The sequence below is a fragment of the Sabethes cyaneus genome, chromosome 1 (genome assembly GCF_943734655.1).
Source record: "Sabethes cyaneus chromosome 1, idSabCyanKW18_F2, whole genome shotgun sequence".
Classification (NCBI taxonomy): domain Eukaryota; kingdom Metazoa; phylum Arthropoda; class Insecta; order Diptera; family Culicidae; genus Sabethes; species Sabethes cyaneus.
Genome location: NC_071353.1, coordinates 62,398,801 through 62,421,058, shown reverse-complemented (window position 1 = coordinate 62,421,058; position 22,258 = coordinate 62,398,801). Strand labels below are relative to the sequence as shown.

Genomic DNA, 22,258 nt, shown 5'->3' with positions numbered 1-22,258 from the left:
TTTCGCGGACACATAAATGATAACAGTTTGGCACATAATGTGCATTTACTAGACACATTGCAAAAATATATGCGTGAGACACATAGAAACTATACGAAAAGTACAAAAGAAAGTCTAATCAGGAGTTTCTTACGGGTTTTCCCCAAATTCCACTATTTGAACGTTGTTCATTGGTCTAGACAGACTTTTGGACGTTTGCACATGTGTAGTACTCTGCACATCAAGCATGGAAGTCAAAGAATACAAGCTGAGACCAGCATTGAGTTTGGGGGAGCAAGGCATGTATGTATCCATCGTTTTGCTAAGTACACTCGACTCGTGTTGTTGGTAGGCAAGTCAAGTTCAGGGTCAATACGAGGATTAATTTTAGTTTGTTCTGCATATGCTCTTTGCGTACATGTAGTGAGCTCGGTGCTGCAAAACGGAATGCATCCATGTAAAGATGCTATATAAGTTACAAACTTTCAAAGCATAGAAATATAAATACTTGCGAAATACTTACAGTCAGTCCACAATCATGGGTCACACACAATTATGGGTCATTTTAACTTTTTCTGTCGATTATTGCGTGAATATTATACTAATTAATTGATAAAATTGTTATTCACAAGTAGCACTAATAATTTGATTAATCATTAGGTAATATTTGAACGGAAATTAGCAGCTAAAGCTAAAATGACCCACAATTGTGTGTGGCCGATGATTGTGGACTGACTGTATATAAGAATGACACGCTGAAACAAATTAAGTCCAATTCTTTAAAAAAGTAATGAAATTTTTGTTTTTTTATTGCCCAAATAATACTTTATAGGGGAGATAGCTACAGGTTGAGACCAATTTTGTTTTCGGTCCATAAAACTTCATCAGAATGTTTTAATTATGAGTGTTATACATCATTGAAAAGGTATTGGTTACACAGAAAAAATTGCAAAATACTTGATTTTAAGGTCCTTAAAATTCACGAAAAAAAATTGTTACTGCAGGTTGAGACGTTTTTCGTTTTTACAATAATGAAAACCACATCCATTTTATTTGTACATATATTTTTGGAGCATCAAGCATAAAATTTACACCATTGTTTTTTTTCGAAAATTATGGGCAAGATAAGACAAGAGCGACCGGTAGGGACGCCAATATTTATTTGACCTTCAACCAAGTATAAAGCATTGAAATGTTGAAAATGTTGAAAAAAAAATTTCGCTGGGCAAAAATTTTAATGTTTCAACCTGCAGCAGAGCCAAGCCATTTTAACATAACCATTTTTATATCATCACAATACATATATATGTAAATAGTCTTTGATGTTGAAGAGCACTTCAATACGTATCAAATACATAAAAAAGCCTTAAACAATTCTTGGAGGAAACCAAAAAAAATATTGGTTCGAAAAAGTTTCCAATAAACTTCTTTGGCCATTTTTTATGACCCACTCGGCTCACAAGGATAATATTCATCTAGTTTTTTCTAAACCAACTTAAATAACTGCAAAGGTTTAGGTTTGATGTTTAGACTAAGATTTGAGGCGCTATTTACATTCATTGAAAATCACGGGAAATTTAGTCAAAAATTATTTTTTTCGTAATGAAATATTTTTTTACGTTCTTTGTTAAAAAATCGATATCGCCTTAATGTATGACCACTTTGGAACATGATCAAATCCATAGCAATATGGGTGTCATATTTCAAGGTTTTACTAGGATTAAAAATCCTTAAGTTTGACACTTATGTTGATATGGTTTCGGACATGCCCAAAATGGGCCAGAGCATGGTTATACCCAAACATTTTAATACATTTTAATTATAAATTATATTTCAAAACCAAATTTGAAAACCCATTATGAGGACAACACTGTTATAACAACCACCTGTAACGAATAGACGAGTAGAGATGAATTGATTCGTTTTTTTATATTCTAAACATCGTACTTTTCATTAACATGATTCTTACCCCACTGCGCCACTGCGCCACACTTACCCCACTGCGTCTTTTTGCAACAATAGGCGGCTATGTGGCCCAACTGCTTGCAATTAACGGGAAATGACCATTCATTAACGTTTCGTCGGAGAGCCCAATTTCGGATACAGCTTTTAAGCCAAAAAAGGGGTCTGTTTTTAAAAATGCATTCTCTGCATTCTCCTTGCCAATCTGAACATACAGAATATTTTTTCATGAACAGAATTTTTGTAGACCAAACTCGTGTTTTTAGTCTTTGACCTTGAAACGCGGTCAGGCATTAATATTAATATTTTTTAGAAACGGTGGTTCTACAATTGATGGAAGGACGGTAGGGGAAAGTAATGAAAATTTTTTGGAGTGGGAAGGTAAGAGGGGGGGCTTAGTAGAACCACCGTTTCTAAAAAATATTAGAATTTTTGTTTCAAACAAAAAAACTTCTTTTGAAATTTACAAAATCAATGACGACTCATTTCACCTTAAAGTATAAGGGTGCATACAAGCATACTATCATGTTGCTAAAGTCATAATTATCATATTATTTTGAATTGATCATTGTAAAAACTCTTTTGGTTTTAATGGTAATAAACATCAAACCACAATATTGAAAAGTAAATTTAGATATATCGTATGTTTCATTCATAACTTCAATTTGACTTTAACAGGTGTTTACTTTAAAGCAAGTACATATATTTTTATTGCTCGACTTTTTGTTCAATCAAAATATATTTAACAACAATAAATAATATATAAAATGTACACTGCAATTTGATGGAGCCACCATGTAAATCATTGTCCCGTGTAGCTTAATTCTTACAATTAGTTTATGGTCCTATGTTATGAACTAAAAGCAGTCTGCTGTCTGACTGGACGATACGCCAGCACATAAGACCTGCAGTAAATTTGCAATCGTCATGCGGAACGGAGATGCATATGGAACTCTCATGAATCGGATTTGGCAGAGGTGATTGAACTGCAATAATCTGTGCATTTTTTGTCGTCGCCCGACAGCCGACACGACACGATGGGTTGATGGTCGACTGACGGCATCAAGCGTCATCGAAATGCAAGTACTTTTCGGCAAATTGTGAGCAGGATAATTACTGCAGTTTTTTGTCAGCAGAATGATTGTAACGTTTTTTTGTTACCACAGATATGCACACTAGTTTGCTGACTTCCGTTGGTGAGCAACTCACGACTGCCAGATCGAAAAACGTTTTATTATAGCCTCAGTAGAGTTGACTTATAATAACAGCGATAAACCAATTCTGAGAATTTTCAAAATTCAAAACGCTTACTGCAAATTCTCTTAGGACTAGCCTATTAAAGCATACATTATTTTTATATTGTCTACCTAGTATTTGCAAGAAAATACGATGAATGAATATTCAGATTAATATTAGCTTTAAGCTGTAATTTGCAATGAAGTCTATCTAAAATTAAATCTAGACGCCCCTTGCGGTAGGAACTGAAACTTTTTGACATAACTTGGTATGTCATGTTTATGAAGAACAACTGATAAGTTTAATCAAAATATTCCACCGCGTTGCTGAGCAGTACAGAATGGAACTCGAACAACGTAAAAAATATTGCAAAAACACCAGGAAAATCCCGTGTGGTCTGGATAAAAGTTGGCGAAAGTGCTAAAAATGTCAAAATCAGCAGAGTGTTATGTACTGAAAGATTATAAGAACCCGGAAAGGCAGCAAAGAACTTTCAAGAAAACTAGAACTAGGGGCCGAGAACTGAGAAGGAAGATATTGAGGTGCGTTCAGTCCAATCCTGTAATCTCCATCTTCAATATGCACAGTCCTGCTAGGCAGCCATGTTTTTGAAGTCAAGATCTAACCATTTGCATAGATGAAACAGCATGACATCGCTATACGTTCTGTTCGTTTCACTCTGCAAAGCCGGTATGCTAGCAGATGGGTAGTATTTTCAAATCTTAGCCAGATTTTTGCAAATAATACCCACGCCGGCAGTAGATGTTGGCTACTGTCAAACACATTTGGTAGGGATAGGTTTGCCAGTCCCTTGGCAATATGGCTAGAAACCCGGTGACAATGGTGGAAGTGGTGAAAAGGTGCTGAAAACAGAAGTGAATCGTATGACCAGCAATGCACTGCTTCTAGAAAATGTGACGGAGGTGCATCCAGTCGTTGATCTTGCGGATCGCAACAAAATCGCAGCGGTAGGTATTCTGTTTCTGTTTCTGTTTCTGTTTGCAGCACAAGGTGGGGCAGTTAGAGCCAAGTCTGTCCAGGTCTGAGATAAGGTGGTTGTGATAATGTTAAAAGAATCCGTGCGGATTACGCTAGCTCCATAATGTATTGGTGATTATGGATTAATGGGCGGAAGAAGAGTGACAGAACTTGGCTTGATATAATTGTGTGCTTGGTCAATATAGCATAAGATGGCTTGTACTTATCTTGTTCTCTCCTTCCTTTGTTTGTTTCCTCATCTTGTTCGTAGTCAATCTTCATTAAACCTGAAGCAGGCTCCACGCCGGCCGTCCTCTCCATCGTTGTCACCAGTGTGGTCATCTGTGGCTGGTCTCTTGCCTCCCCTCACGGCAACATTATTGTTGCCGTGAGAAGCGATAGAGATCAGGCAGAAAAGAAAAGAAAAGAAAAGAGGAATTTTTTAGTCAACATGTTGATTGCAATTTTCAAGTTAGTAATATCACGAGAATTCTATGTCTGTCCATCACCTATGCTACTACCGACTAACTACTCGCTAGGCTGGACGCTACTCATCTCCCAAATACCCATGTCATCACGATTGACCCAGCGCTGTTCCACAACCTATGCTCATTAAAAGCCACAGCCGCCTCTTTATCTACCATCTTTGCAGTATTGTAGCTGATGGCGTAAATTTTCGAATATTTTGTGCGGAATATTATTCAAGAGCAATATCTACTACTATCGAAAAACTACTTGAATTTCCGAAAAATAGAGCAGATGCGATGTAATGGGGACTGGTACTCGCTCGTATTATTCCCGGTGGCATTAATTGCATATTTGTAGCGGTAGTCAACCGATTTGTCGGTATGCTCTTCAGACCGTGGTCAATTGAAATGATTCTGTAACTAAGAAGGGATGAGGTGGATCAAAAAGAACTTCACTTGGAGATATGTATATATGCCGTGTTAGGTCTTAAGTGCAAGCTGTCACTAAAGCAAGACTTAATAAGATGTTAACGACGTTGATAATTCTGTGAGGATGGTATTGAATCGAAAAATAAATCCTCATACCACGGCCATATATTATGTACTATGACCCCATTTTAGGAAGTGGAAATGATTGAGGACAGCCCTTCGCTATCGCTTGAATCAGCCAGAGAATCGAATACCTGTTTTTACTTGAAGAAGTTTTAACTCTAAAAAGATTTAGTTAGAAATGGAATTTCAGTTGAAGTCTGCCAGCATTGGGCAATGGACAGAACAAGATATATATCGAGGCTATAAATCTTTTCGAGTGATCCACTAAGTCCGACCGCGACGACAGCCGCAAGAATGGAGAGGAGCAGGCCGCCGGTGAGTTGCCACCGTTCGACTTGATGGACTCTCCGACAGAGGCTCATCAGCATTAGGAAGGCCCTTGGGAGACAAACAGCGTCATACATGATCATTTTATGGTGTTAGTTGAATACCGTTAACGCGGTTAGTCACAAGACATGCAAATCATTCTAATAAAGGAGGGAAATAAGAAAAAAAAATATAATTACATCCAAAACAATACAATAGAGGTGACGGTAACAGCAACGATAGCAATATTAGTAATAATAGTAATAGTATAGGAAACTGATACAGGAAACACAGCTACTGACTATAACTTCCTGCCCATTAATAATTGTAATTTGGCAGCATAGGTATAAGAAGATTTTCCGACTCATCATAGAACACTCAAACATATATTCATTCGTACCTATACACCTATGCACACTCATACATGCATACACATGTATACATGTACGTGTGTGTATATTTTTCAGTGCTGTGCTGTCCATAATCGCATAACAGCCACAAATTCTATGGCAATCTCATAGAAAATGTCTCGATTACGCAAATAAAGACATCACATCATTTTTGAACACTCGTTCGTTCTAACTAGCGATACATTTTAATTTTCATGAGTAAGTCAAAATCTCATGCATGGTGGGTAGGATTTGGTTTCAGTTTTCTAGAGAAATTTCTGTGCATACCAGCAATTCATCTAGGGAACCGAGTAAGCCCTCCCGGTGCTTCGGCCCAAACGGATTGAATTTAAAATCAAATCCGTTCGATTTCGCTCCATTCCGCTTTACGAGACACATGCTACACATAAAGCTAAATTATGCAATACTACATACTACACATATATCCAACTTAAACTATAAACATTCTACATGCGGAACTAAGAATTTTTAGGTCGTTTGGCCAAAGTACGCGTCAAACCACCTACCCATGGGAGGGAACAAAATCGCAGCGGTAGGTATTGGTACGAAAAGATTCGCTGAATGGAAATGGTAAAGAGGTACCTGTGACCGTTAAGCAGGTTTATCATGTTTCAGGGTTGACCGGAAGCTTCTGTCAGTAAGCCGACTGACCGATGAAGGCAGCTCTGTCTTGTGCAACAAAACTGGTTGCGTCCAGTTCATGAAAACGGGAAAGTTGTGCTTTTTTGCTGAAAGAAGTGGCAACTTGTACTGACTGAAATCCTTGGTTTACCGAACCGCAAGAAATTCTTCCTCGATCGACACAAATCAACAAGAGAATTGCTCCTAGCCGACTGATTAATGAAATCCCTTATGTCCAGGCTGCAGATGCTGAGCTGTAGACCTTGGAACTGGCATTGTCTGGTCCGAACAAAGCGGAATGACGAGCTGCGATGAAGGAGGAGCTGGAATCCCATGATCGAAATGGCACATGGGAGATCACCGAAATTAGATTTTTAGGATCAAAAGGAGTGCGGATTGTTAAGCATAATCCTCGCCTAGTAGCCTAGGGCTATTATGCAGAATTACGGAGAAGACTTCGGGGAGACCTTTGCCCCATGATCAAGCAAACTACTCTCCGAGCATTGTTAGCGTTGGCATCTTAACGTAACCTGATTCTTCGAAAGCTAGATGTCAAGACCGCATAACTTCACGGGAATTTGACTGGAGAGCTTTATATGAAACATCCGCCTGGTTTCATCGAGAAGGTCCGCGGGACAGCATTAAACAATCAGCCAAGTGCTGGAACCAGCGTCTACATAGCGTCTTGCTGAGTTTGGGATTTACGCAGCGCGAAACGGACCAGTACCTCTATACCAAGATCGTCGATAAACTGAGAGTCTATCTGCTCGTTTATGTCGACGACATACTATTCGCCCGCCAGGATTCTCAGAAGATCGATCATGTCACCAAAGCATTGAGTGCCAAGTTCGACATTACCGATTTAGGAGAACCAAGCTTCTTTCTAGGTCTGGAGATCCAACAACAGGACAGAAATACATTATTTGCCTGCAGAGTTACATTGACTAAATTGCTGCGAAATTCGGTCAACAGGACGCGAAGACTTCCAAGTGCCCGGTGGATACTGTATATACTTCGTCCATTGATATCAGCTCATTATGCCCGGACAACACGGCCTACTAGAGCCTCGCAGGTGCCCAGCTTTGCATCGCTGTTTCTTCTCGCCCAGACATCATCGTGAGCACATCTATCTTTGGTCGGAAAGCGTCCGCTCCTACCGAGAACGATAGGCTTGCTGCATTGAGTATATATCTCTGTTATATCAAGTCGACAAAAGGGACTAAATTGCGGTACGGACTTCGCGGATACTGATTGGGCTGGTGTCGGTAACACTCGTCGGTCTACAGCCGGTTTTGCCTTCCTCTATTCAGGAGCAGTTTCGGGAAGAAGCAGACTCCATCATTGTGTCACGTTCAGCTCAATGGAATCCAAGGTTGTCCAAGAGGTTTTCTGGTTGAGAAGGTTGCTTTTCGACATGGGTAAAACTCGGTCCGGTCCGTCATGCATCATGAAGGACAATCAAGGATCCAGTTCGTCCAATCGAATCGATTCAGTCGTCGCTCTAAGCATGTCGCGATGAAGGAGAGGTATGTTCGAGAGCTAGTTGATAATGGAGCTGTGCGGCTTGAGTATTGCCCCGTCGAACAGATAGTAGCTGACCTGCTAACTGCTTGGTAATCGGTAAAAAATTTCTTTCAGTTTTGTTTTTCTTCTAGTAAATTTTGAATGCAAAATAATATATAAAAAACAAGAATAGATTTGGCTTTCACGTATAAACTTTAAGTAAAAATGATTAAGCCGCTTAATTTTTTTTCTTGATTAAAAAATTTTTATTGCTTTTTTGACCCCCCCGCTTCCCCTACGCACCTCATCGGAACATCGGAACAATTTTAGTAATGGCCTTATCAATTAGGAAATAATACAAAAACAAGCTTGCTTAAATGTATGTTCATTTAGGGAAAAAAAAAGATTTATTGCTAGAAATAAGACTCCATTCGGTTTAAATGCTAACAAAATTTTCCCAGAGTTAAAATGTACCTGCATAAATCTTACAAAAAGTCAAAGATATGATATGATTTCGAACGGTGGATAGCTATCAAACATCACAAAGTGGCATGCTTTAACTTGGTTTTTCTCAAAATCATAGTTTTGTCACTTGGTTCGATCTGACTTGACACCGAACTAGTCGGTACCAACTTTTCAAAAGAGCCAATCTGCAAAATGTAAACAAAACGACTGAAGGTTCGATCAGGTCGAAAGCCATTTGCGACTTCTGAGACGACTAGGAAATTGGCGACGAGTGGCCCAAGACCGAGTTGAATGGAGACGAGTGCTTGAAACAGCACGAGCCACCCTCTTACTTCATAGCTCTTCAGGCTCTTACTTCATAGTAATGGACCAGGAATGGAAACAATAAGTTTCCACCAACTTGATTTTTGTAATTTTTTAATTTAAGAATATTTACCATTGCCATGCTCCAGTATTTTCCTTGAGTTTTTAAGCTCCTGTTCTCGTAAAAAAAATGTCTTGCAGTACCCACTTCTCCCGGACGAATGCCGTTCATGTTGCCTCTGAGATTTTTTTAAATACTTTTTTCATCACTGCTGGAGAAGCTGTGACCGCTGACCGTTTGCGAAGTCGGAGAAATGTTTTTGATCAGCTTCACGATGTTGTCCCGCTTTAATATTGAATTATATTATTATTATATTATTTAATTTGAAGTAAGTTCTTTCTTCAACGACTGCAATCGTACCAAATTCTCTCGTTTTTGAACCATCACTAAGAGAATTGTTCCAATTTAGAGTTATTGCCTTCTTCAAGCAGAACTCAAACTAAAAAGATACATATATTAATTCAGCATAATTCAATGATTTGATTAAGAGTATTTTGATGCTAGCTGATAAAAAGTAACTCAATCCTATGACATAGCAACTTAGTTACTAGTAGCAACATGATTAGTCATAGCAACGATTCAACAAATTGTTTTAGAAAACTTGTTTCGTTAACTTCGTCTTTCTCTTTTCTTTCTAGTATACCTAGTTGTTTTTCAACATTATATATGCAACGACGGACCAGAAACGTATGTTCTCTTCGTCAAAATAGTGGACCAGAAGCGTGCTTCCCTGCACTTCATTGGCGGACCGGAAATCAAATTTCCCTTCGCTTTAGTATTAGGTGGACCGGAATTCAAATTCCCTGCACCATACTCTAACAGACCGGAATTAATATTCCCTGTGCTGGCTATTTACGATCAACTTCATAGTTGAGTAAAAATTAATTACCATTTCTCTACATTACTTCAGAGTAACGGACCAGAAATGGAAATTTATAATTAATTTATATTTAATACCTTTGATATTCTCCTTTCTTTTCCAAAATTCCTGAGTTCTTTAATCCTCGTCACCAATGTAGTGCTCTATTAAAGTCCGTCTGCTCTTGATAGGTGCTTGGAGTAAAATGATTTGTTGTTTTCATACTCATGGTAACGATCCCATGCTTCGTCTACTATACTACATAATCGAAATTCGATTTTTAGTGTATGATATCCCAAGTAACACTTGCAACATGTCTTTTAGAAAAATATTCAGAAAACAGTTGCATTTAAATTATAAATAAGTTTCATGGAAAACAAGATGTTATAAAAATGTTTTATTTCGAACGCCGATGTTTTCAGCCAGAATGACAGGTTAAAGTTGCATTTCGGTTGTAAAGCTAGGCTTTTATCGAACATTTACAACTGAGTATTCGCGACTACGAAAGTAAAGAAAATTTTTAAGCCTGTTCGCACTCACACGAAACCCCATCCCGAATTGTCAAAACTTGCGTGAAAACAAAAGCAGAAATACTTCCTTCCCTTTTTTTCTCACACAAAAATCAAACAAATATCAGCAACTTCGTAGTGGTGAATTGCCGGCATTGAACAGTGGGCGAAGCGATGACGATGAATACAGCGCAGATCAATAACTTTGACACATTTTCGCTACATTGCAATATTTTATTGAGCTTGAATGCTCCAATTTATGAGTATTGTGAGTACTTTTTAGCGCAATTTAAGTTCTTTCACAAATAAAAATTAATTGTGAATGAGTTGTAAGTTAACGCGAAACAAAATGCATACAGTAAAGTTTTTCATTGGTTTCGAATTTTTCGGCTATCGGTGTGCTCATTTGTACGCAATCTTGTTAAACATGGCCGATGACTGCACCAAAATATAATGAAATAGATCACTATTTTTGTGTCATAGAATGACTTTATGTATAAAAGGGACATATAACATAATTAATATAAAATATCCCATCGGTTTTCTAGGAGATTAGCATATTTTGTGAGATTGTCAAAAAAAGATATTTATTTCGATTCCACTCAACTTTTGCTTATAAAAGTATATCTTGAGCGCATCAATTTCTCGGAAGCAGAATGGCAAAGTTCACGATAAATTTAAAATTGCACTTTAGTCTGGGTTATTTGAAGGCTACAATGTAGCTTTGAGTGATTGATGAATTACCGAAATATACTTTTGCCATTTTATCTTGCGAAAAATGTCTGTCATTATTTGCTTGTAAATGTATAACTTGAGGGAAATATCAGAAAAAAAATTCCTGTCAACAGCGCGATTAAGCTTTTCTGTTGGTAGTACAAAAACCATGCAACGCATAGACGTCACTTTGAAATATTTCACAAACATGTTACATTTTAGCTCGTTTCTTGCGCTGTTTCAGTGTTAATCCGGTCGTAACTAAGAATGTGTCAACGAAAGGTCAGCAATTCGGTTTGTTTTAAATCTGTTGTCCATTCTTATTTAAAACCAAGTGTGTTACTTGGGATGATATGGTATAGAAAAATCCCGGTGTTCCAAAACAGTTCCAAGTATTAATCATTCTGCTTTAGTCACTTGAAAAAAATAATATCGAAATTATAAACATTTTAGAACTTCTAGAGGGCCAAACCGTAATTTTGCGGGTTCTGAATACTATTTAGAGGGTAAAATATAAGGCCATTACAAATATTTTAAAAAGTTTTTGTCCTTCCTGTCCTGTCCTGTTGGGCCACTGAAGGTAGTGGAGGGGGGTGAAATAACAGAGTTTATTTTAATCGAGCAAAAAAGGATGGGTTTTAAGCAATAAAACTTTAAAAATAATTTGCAATGGCCTAACTTGTAATAAAAAAATTTACAATTTACAAAAATAGCACTGTCGCAGTTGGTATTCCAAATCATTCGAAACTCAAGCTCCAATATACACATACAACGTGTATTTGTTATTCGCGGAAAACTAAACTAAAGAGATCTTGTGGTATTGAAATTCCTCACTATAAAGCACATTGCGATCTGCAAATCCACGTTGCACTAATCTGTACAGTATTTAGATGAGGCGACGATACATGACTGTTTTAAACTTCTGTATCTTATACCTATTTAAAATATTTATTGATGACGTACCTCTGAAAGAATATATCAAGCTTATAAGAGGAATAATACAACACAGAATTCTAATGAGTGGACTGCCTATAGACTTATTTATAAATCTTATCAGGGTCAACATATACAAAACCATCTAACAACGAGCATGCATCGAGTTGGATTACGTAGCTTATTCATTCATAGGTGCTGACTTACACAAGACTAAATCTTGAATTCTCCAGAATCTTATTTGCTCGAACTATTACATAACATTGTTATTCCTGTAGTTATGATCCTTTTTACATTACTCGTCATCGTCACATAGTTTTCAATTTGTCGCTGTAGATTCGTAGGGTATGTATACACCCTACTAGCGCTGTAAAATTAGCTCATAGAACGAGTATCCTTGAACTTCGATAAACTAAACTTTGGTTGGATATGCGTATAATAAACGTACACATCAAAAATAATTCTATGTTTATGTTACGTGCAGAAGTATCATTTAATACTATCACCAAGAATTCCAACATGTCATTTCATTTGCATCAGTAAGCAGACAATTTTTAAGATTAAGATTCTTAGATTCTTGCATAATTTCGTTTTTATTTTTGCTATGCCTCATGTTGTCTTGCTCACACCAATTACTAATATTTCTTTGAAAATCTCACCAGAATCGCGAGCACTTTTTTCTTTTTACTATAAATACGATAAACTTAAAAAAACAAACATTATCCATTCTAGAGGCGGAGCACCATTATCAATAAACAAATTCGTTTGGCTCGCTGCTAATTGACAAATATTTCATCAAGATCATTACCTTTAATGGGTCCGCTAGCAATTTAAAATAATCTGCAAAACTAGCAAAAACTTTCTCAACTTCATAAAGTTTTAAGCACACACAAAACACTTGCGAACACTAGAAATATTTTTCAATTTTCACAATATGCCAGAGATGCCAGACTTTTTTTTATTTATCTGTAACTGATCCATCCTTCGAATTCGAATCGAAATTTCATAAATATCGAAACCTGAGAATCGAAACCAAAGAACATGGAACTAGAGTGACTATATACAGAGTGGCGACAATGTCAAAATTGGAATGATAATTATCTGTCAGTGTCATTCCAATCGAGCAGGCGACCTATCCAACGCGTATGCAGGAAAGAGAAAGAAAAACCTTGGAAAACCCGCATTGCATACATTTGGGATGACTTGTCGCCACTCTGTATATAGTCACTCTACATGGAACTTGTCGCCACTCTGTATATAGTCACTCTACATGGAACCTAGAGTGACTATATACAGAGTGGCGACATGTCATCCCAAAAGTATGCAATGCTCCAAGCAATGCACTATAGCAATGCTTATTTTCTTTCTCTTTCCTGCATACGCGTTGGACTATAGTCGTCTGCTCTAGAGTGACTATATACAGAGTGGCGACAAGTCATCCCAAATGTATGCAATGCGGGTTTTCCAAGGTTTTTCTTTCTCTTTCCTGCATGCGCGTTGGATAGGTCGTCTGCTCGATTGGAATGACACTGACAGATAATTATCATTCCAATTTTGACATTGTCGCCACTCTGTATATAGTCACTCTAGTCTGCTCGATTGGAATGACAGACAGATAATTTTATAGATAGAATTAACAAAAGGGCGAATGTCGCACATGTAAACAAAACGGGTGAGAGTTACTTTTTGCTGGACCAGCATAGGAAAAGCAACCCTCACTCGGTTTGTTTACGCTTGCGACATTCGCCCTTGTGTTAATTCTATCTTCAATTATCATTCCAATTTTGACACTGTCGCGTGGCGACAATGTCAACATAGGAATGATAATTATCTGTGAGTGTCATTCCAATTGGGTCCTAAAATTTGTGATAAAAAGATGATTTTTTTAGAAGGAACGATAAAGCTTCCCATTATGACTACCAGAGTATAGTTTTTTCTTTTTTAAAAAGATGCAGAGCACTAAAAAATTAAAAAACAAAAATATTGTAATTTATTCTCCCTTGACATTATAGATCTTCCTTGACATAACGAAAATAACACGTTTCTGGCAACAATGATAACTTTTTCTCACTGGCAACTCTGGTTTGACATTAGAGCAGCTGATCGTTTTGACAGTTACAGCTTCGCAGTTGTCTCTTGTTCTTGTCTGCGTTTTGCTGGTCGTGAGGAAGTGGAACATCAAATTTGTACTATAGTTATCGGATAAAAGTTTTGATTCGGGCAATGTATTTCAATCCATCGATTCACGGTGCTAGACTTTGCCCAAATCTAGTTTGCGCTAATGACTAAACGATGTCAAACTGATGGCCAACAGTATAATCTCGGTACAATCGACCCCGCAGAACAGTATGAAAAAAAAAACGCCAACCGAAACTGGCACCGTATTATCAATCAGATTGGTATGTTCTGCTACTCCGATGTGAATCAGCAGTAGGGCGAACGGCAGACCAAAAATTTCTGTGCGTTTCTAACCAAACACGGTCGCATCTCGATGGCGAGTGTTGCATCCGAAAACTGAAGCCATCCACGCTGTGACCAAGTGCAGTCACTACGCTTATTGCTGATTTTGACAAAGGCCTTAATTAAACTGAGATGACCGGAACCGGAAAATGAGCTGTAAACTCAGAAAATGTTTTAGGTCGCGATTGCCAAGCCATTTCCTGACTGCAACTTTTGACTTTTTGACACACTATCACATGAGCGTGAAGGTAAACAAAAAGTTTTCCGTGACATTTCAAGACATACTATGGTTTCTTTTTATAATTCGTGTTGTCTAAACACCGCTTGACACAACCATGCACAACTATAGTTTGTCTATATAAGGTTGCCCAAATGTTTATTTTTTGTTCAAAATTTCACAAAATTAAAAAAAAAGGTTTTTAACGGCAATAGCCTAAAAATATAAAATTGAATATCAAAATATTTGTTCCTAACCCTAACCTCATCGATTCAAGCTAAAAACGACATAGGGCTTTAGGACCCAATTCGCGTTGACGAACGTAAGCTGCTACCACCTCCAAAAGTTTACTGCAGGGGTGAAGCGGAATAGGAATTTCTTAAAGAGCGCAAGAGATTGAAGCATTTTGACAGATTTTCATCCACACGTACATACGGGCATTGCTATGAGGGTGCAAGAGATCGTTTAATGCCGTCAACGCGAATCGAGCAGACGATCAGTCCAGAGTGACTAAGCAGTGTGACTTGATTGTTTTCAACATACACACTTAAAACGATTCGGTAAAATTTACCGAAATCTAAACAGCTGAACGTTCGGTAAAATTTTTATTGCATCAAACATTACTAATGATCTGTAAACGTCGATTGGCACCATCGAAATTTTTACCGAACGTTCAGCTGTTTAGATTTCGGTAAAATTTTACCGAATTCGGTGCTTTTTGTTAAGTGTGTATGAAGATGGAATTAACAAAAGGGCGAATGTCGCAAGCGTAAACAAACCGAGTGAGGGTTGATTTTCCTATGCTAGCCCAGCAAAAAATAACTCTCACTCGTTTTGTTTACATTTGCGACATTCGCCCTTTTGTTAATTCTATCTAGATATGATCCGCTTCTGTTTTGTTTACATCAATTTTGCACAATTGAGCTTGCTGACGTTTATTGTACGCACACATCGACGCGCGATTTGTTGTTGCTGTTGTTAGATTTTACATTGATTTTACACGTTTGTTTTTGTTTTCCCCCAGTTATACCCCGGTACAAAAACATACGTTTGAGTGATAAACGATAAGTTTTTGTAGCCTTTCGCACTGGGCTTAGCAAGCTCCATAGATTGATATATCTTTCAACTTAATAAGTGTAAAATGCATTGCAAAGCTTTATACTCACTGTGTCCGAGTATAATATTCAAGGTGCGTGACAATTGGGTCCTAAAATTTGTGATAAAAAGATGATTTTTTTAGAAGGAACGATAAAGCTTCCCATTATGACTACCAGAGTATAGTTTTTTCTTTTTTAAAAAGATGCAGAGCACTAAAAAATTAAAAAACAAAAATATTGTAATTTATTCTCCCTTGACATTAGAGATCTTCCTTGACATAACGAAAATAACACGTTTCTGGCAACAATGATAACTTTTTCTCACTGGCAACTCTGGTTTGACATTAGAGCAGCTGATCGTTTTGACAGTTACAGCTTCGCAGTTGTCTCTTGTGCTTTGTCCAAAGTAAATTGATATATACCAGGTATATGACAATGCGAGCTGTCATATACACTTTGCACTAACACATCTACACTAGTTCTGATAATTCGAGCATTTTGTATGGAAAATTAGTTAATTTTTTAAAAAGATCGTTGGATACGCAAGATTTGTCTTTTTTTTCTTACAGCTTTTATGTTTATGCTTAGAACATTATTTCTAGTATGTATTTTCATGAATACAATGAAGTGCAACATTCCAAATCGCAAGCGGAAATTTTTTCGTCAAAGCGGTATCAAGATGTCTCAAAGAAATGTCCTTATACCGCTTTCCTACAAGTAGTAAAACAAAAAAGAAATTCTTTAAAATGCTCGGACATGATTGTTCAATAAGCAGCATGAGCAACATTGTAATCCGCCCGCAATATTTTTCGTCTGATTTCTGATAAGCTTTTAAAGTGTTAATTATCATCTAAGACTGTTTTGTAGCAATCTAAGATTACTTTTTAAGGTTTTCTACGTAGTGTTGAGACAAGAGCATATATATCAAACAATGTGAGCGGGCAAATTTATGATAAAAAGGTATCATCTTGGAACAGTGACTTCAACTTAAGGATTTTCAAGCAGTAGCACAAGCATCTATTCGAATAAAACTATTTTTTAAAAGAAGACATCAGAGGCAGATATTCAAGAGCATCATGCATGCAAAATGTTGGACGGAACGTGTTTTAATTAAAGCAACCGTATACCGTATTGATCGTGAAGTATTAGAAACATTAATTCATTTTTCAATTGCACATCGAAATAGTTAGTCATCCATGTTCTCAAATTTTTTACGTATAATTAAAGAAGGCTACAAGTGCAAATGATTTTAAAATATATTCCTTACATTTCATTGTAAATGTTCAAATATTTCTCTGGAATAATATAGCTGCATTCATTAATTACAATTGGGTCCTAAAGCCCTATGTCGTTTTTAGCTTGAAACGATGAGGTTAGGGTTAGGAACACATATTTTAATATTTAATTTTATATTTTTAGGCTATTGCCGTTAAAAACCTTTTTTTTTAATTTTGTGAAATTTTTAACAAAAAATAAACATTTGGGCAACCTTATATAGACAAACTATAGTTGTGCATGGTTGTGTCAAGCGGTGTCTAGACAACACGAATTATAAAAAGAAACCATAGTATGTCTTGAAATGTCACGGAAAACTTTTTGTTTACCTTCACGCTCATGTGATAGTGTGTCAAAAAGTCAAAAGTTGCAAAGTCAGGAAATGGCTTGGCAATCGCGACCTAAAACATTTTCTGAGTTTACAGCTCATTTTCCGGTTCCGGTCATCTCAGTTTAATTAAGGCCTTTGTCAAAATCAGCAATAAGCGTAGTGACTGCACTTGGTCACAGCGTGGATGGCTTCAGTTTTCGGATGCAACACCCGCCATCGAGATGCGACCGTGTTTGGTTAGAAACGCACAGAAATTTTTGGTCAGCCGTTCGCCCTACTGCTGATTCACATCGGAGTAGCAGAACATACCAATCTGATTGATAATACGGTGCCAGTTTCGGTTGGCGTTTTTTTTTTTTCATACTGTTCTGCGGGGTCGATTGTACCGAGATTATACTGTTGGCCATCAGTTTGACATCGTTTAGTCATTCTTAGCGCAAACTAGATTTGGACAAAGTCTAGCACCGTGAATCGATGGATTGGAATACATTGCCCGAATTAAAACTTTTATCCGATAACTAGTACAAATTTGATGTTCCACTTCCTCACGCACGACCAGCAAAACGCAGACAAGCACAAGAGACAACTGCGAAGCTGTAACTGTCAAAACGATCAGCTGCTCTAATGTCAAACCAGAGTTGCCAGTGAGAAAAAGTTATCATTGTTGCCAGAAACGTGTTATTTTCGTTATGTCAAGGAAGATCTCTAATGTCAAGGGAGAATAAATTACAATATTTTTGTTTTTTAATTTTTTAGTGCTCTGCATCTTTTTAAAAAAGAAAAAACTATACTCTGGTAGTCATAATGGGAAGCTTTATCGTTCCTTCTAAAAAAAATCATCTTTTTATCACAAATTTTAGGACCCAATTAATTTAGTTTTAATTTTCATGCAAGTTCCACCATATTTCAGAACTATGTCTTCTTCTTTCTACACACACTAATGCAACCCTCGATAGTCACATACCTGGTATATCAATTTACTTTGTGCTAAAATAGCACTTTTATGAGCGATTGCGCACTTATTGATTGGACAATTTCCCTCAAATTGGACCCAATTTGGGTCCTAAAGCCCTATGTCGTTTTTAGCTTGAATCGATGAGGTTAGGGTTAGGAACACATATTTTGATATTCAATTTTATATTTTTAGGCTATTGCCGTTAAAAACCTTTTTTTTTAATTTCGTGAAATTTTGAACAAAAAATAAACATTTGGGCAACCTTATATAGACAAACTATAGTTGTGCATGGTTGTGTCAAGCGGTGTCTAGACAACACGAATTATAAAAAGAAACCATAGTATGTCTTGAAATGTCACGGAAAACTTTTTGTTTACTTTCACGCTCATATGATAGTGTCAAAAAGTCAAAAGTTGCAAAGTCAGGAAATGGCTTGACAATCGCGACCTAAAACATTTTCTGAGTTTACAGCTCATTTTCCGGTTCCGGTCATCTCAGTTTAATTAAGGCCTTTGTCAAAATCAGCAATAAGCGTAGTGACTGCACTTGGTCACAGCGTGGATGGCTTCAGTATTCGGATGCAACACCCGCCATCGAGATGCGACCGTGTTTGGTTAGAAACGCACAGAAATTTTTGGTCTGCCGTTCGCCCTACTGCTGATTCACATCGGAGTAGCAGAACATACCAATCTGATTGATAATATGGTGCCAGTTTCGGTTGGCGTTTTTTTTTTCATACTGTTCTGCGGGGTCGATTGTACCGAGATTATACTGTTGGCCATCAGTTTGACATCGTTTAGTCATTCTTACCGCAAACTAGATTTGGACAAAGTCTAGCACCGTGAATCGATGGATTGGAATACATTGCCCGAATCAAAACAAATTTGATGTTCCACTTCCTCACGACCAGCAAAACGCAGACAAAGCACAAAGTAAATTGATATACCAGGTATGTGACTATCGAGGGTTGCATTAGTGTTTGTAGAAAGAAGAAGACATAGTTCTGAAATATGGTGGAACTTGCATGAAAATTAAAACTAAATTAATTGTAATTAATGAATGCAGCTATATTATTCCAGAGAAATATTTGAACATTTACAATGAAATGTAAGGAATATATTTTAAAATCATTTGCACTTGTGGCCTTCTTTAATTATACGTAAAAAATTTGAGAACATGGATGACTAACTATTTCGATGTGCAATTGAAAAATGAATTAATGTTTCTAATACTTCACGATCAATACGGTATACGGTTGCTTTAATTAAAACACGTTCCGTCCAACATTTTGCATGCATGATGCTCTTGAATATCTGCCTCTGATGTCTTCTTTTAAAAAATAGTTTTATTCGAATAGATGCTTGTGCTACTGCTTGAAAATCCTTAAGTTGAAGTCACTGTTCCAAGATGATACCTTTTTATCATAAATTTGCCCGCTCACATTGTTTGATATATATGCTCTTGTCTCAACACTACGTAGAAAACCTTAAAAAGTAATCTTAGATTGCTACAAAACAGTCTTAGATGATAATTAACACTTTAAAAGCTTATCAGAAATCAGACGAAAAATATTGCGGGCGGATTACAATGTTGCTCATGCTGCTTATTGAACAATCATGTCCGAGCATTTTAAAGAATTTCTTTTTTGTTTTACTACTTGTAGGAAAGCGGTATAAGGACATTTCTTTGAGACATCTTGATACCGCTTTGACGAAAAAATTTCCGCTTGCGATTTGGAATGTTGCACTTCATTGTATTCATGAAAATACATACTAGAAATAATGTTCTAAGCATAAACATAAATTAACTAATTTTCCATACAAAATGCTCGAATTCTCAGAACTAGTGTAGATGTGTTAGTGCAAAGTGTATATGACAGCTCGCATTGTCATATACCTGGTATATATCAATTTACTTTGGTGTTCGCAAGTGTTTTGTGTGTGCTTAAAACTTTATGAAGTTGAGAAAGTTTTTGCTAGTTTTGCAGATTATTTTAAATTGCTAGCGGACCCATTAAAGGTAATGATCTTGATGAAATATTTGTCAATTAGCAGCGAGCCAAACGAATTTGTTTATTGATAATGGTGCTCCGCCTCTAGAATGGATAATGTTTGTTTTTTTAAGTTTATCGTATTTATAGTAAAAAGAAAAAAGTGCTCGCGATTCTGGTGAGCTTTTCAAAGAAATATTAGTAATTGGTGTGAGCAAGACAACATGAGGCATAGCAAAAATAAAAACGAAATTATGCAAGAATCTAAGAATCTTAATCTTAAAAATTGTCTGCTTACTGATGCAAATGAAATGACATGTTGGAATTCTTGGTGATAGTATTAAATGATACTTCTGCACGTAACATAAACATAGAATTATTTTTGATGTGTACGTTTATTATACGCATATCCAACCAAAGTTTAGTTTATCGAAGTTCAAGGATACTCGTTCTATGAGCTAATTTTACAGCGCTAGTAGGGTGTATACATACCCTACGAATCTACAGCGACAAATTGAAAACTATGTGACGATGACGAGTAATGTAAAAAGGATCATAACTACAGGAATAACAATGTTATGTAATAGTTCGAGCAAATAAGATTCTGGAGAATTCAAGATTTAGTCTTGTGTAAGTCAGCACCTATGAATGAATAAGCTACGTAATTCAACTCGATGCATGCTCGTTGTTAGATGGTTTTGTATATGTTGACCCTGATAAGATTTATAAATAAGTCTATAGGCAGTCCACTCATTAGAATTCTGTGTTGTATTATTGATATTGTATATATCAATTTACTTTGGACAAAGCACAAGAGACAACTGCGAAGCTGTAACTGTCAAAACGATCAGCTGCTCTAATGTCAAACCAGAGTTGCCAGTGAGAAAAAGTTATCATTGTTGCCAGAAACGTGTTATTTTCGTTATGTCAAGAAAGATCTCTAATGTCAAGGGAGAATAAATTACAATATTTTTGTTTTTTAATTTTTTAGTGCTCTGCATCTTTTTAAAAAAGAAAAAACTATACTCTGGTAGTCATAATGGGAAGCTTTATCGTTCCTTCTAAAAAAATCATCTTTTTATCACAAATTTTAGGACCCAATTGCCTAATCAAGCACTCGATACCGCCGAATTCACAGAAATGCACGACAAGCTATTTGACGTGTTCAATTCGAAAGAAGTACGCAGTTTCAATTGGAAAGGTAGCTTACCATGTAATTTCTAATGTTCTCAGCTGTTGATTTGAAAGATTCTTATTTCTCATCAGCCATATCGGACGCCGATCACCGTTGGTTCAAGTCATTTCATATCTCTAGACCAAATACAAGCGATCTTGGAAGGGATGTATTATACAAAAAATTCTTGCTTCGATCAAGCTAAGGTATTTTTTTTATTTCACAGTCCACGTACTGTTGGGAACACTGCACTGAGCGCAACTGACAGAGAATAGATTGCGGGATGCGTTCTCAAGCGGACGTTGACAGATAGGTATGCTCGATAAAATATAAACAAAAAACATAGATTAATAGAAGGAAAAAAGTGATGTGAAGAAAGTAAGTAGGAAGAAAAGTTGAAGATTAAACGGACATTTTGTGGTTAAAAGTGCTAAAAAGTTAGTTAAAAGGAAGAGGATAAATTGTGCCTAGTTAGCGGCGAATTTGCTTAAAATTAACTATCGTTTGTGGCTATATTTTCTAGTGAGTGAGATACGAAGAGGAAGTATTATTATTCTACTTACAACTAAAACGAAATTAAAACTTACAGCTAGAAGATTAAAAATTTGTACGACAATTAAAAGCTGGTGTGACGATACAATACAGAACACGTCAAATCAATCGATTTGCTGCTCTAAAATAGCTGGAAAAGAGGTTATATCTGCAAGAGGGAATAACGAAACTAAAATTGTAAGTCCACATTTTAAAAACAGAAAAACTTAATCTAATACCATTTATTTTATAAATAAACATTTAGTTTGATCTGCTATTATTATAAAGCCGATTCAGAAACGGTTTCGCTTCGTTCAAAAACAGACCGAACAAAATCAAAAATTTTACCCGTTGGACTCAACCTCAAAGA

At 36.7% G+C, this 22,258-nt stretch overlaps 1 protein-coding gene across 2 annotated transcripts in view; it reads right to left on the bottom strand.

Annotated features, from left to right (window-relative positions):
* The window catches only part of LOC128733871 (steroid hormone receptor ERR2), a 69,221-nt gene extending 56,485 nt beyond the window's left edge, over positions 1 to 12,736 (bottom strand). Inside the window, exon 1 of one of the 2 annotated variants that reach the window (XM_053827727.1) lies at positions 12,667 to 12,736. The gene's annotated coding sequence lies outside the window, so the exon portion shown is untranslated. Of the gene's footprint in view, positions 1 to 11,623; positions 11,725 to 12,666 lie in introns of those variants that run through there. The other variant, XM_053827734.1, reaches the window with a different exon arrangement.
* Positions 12,737 to 22,258: the final 9,522 nt, after the last annotated feature.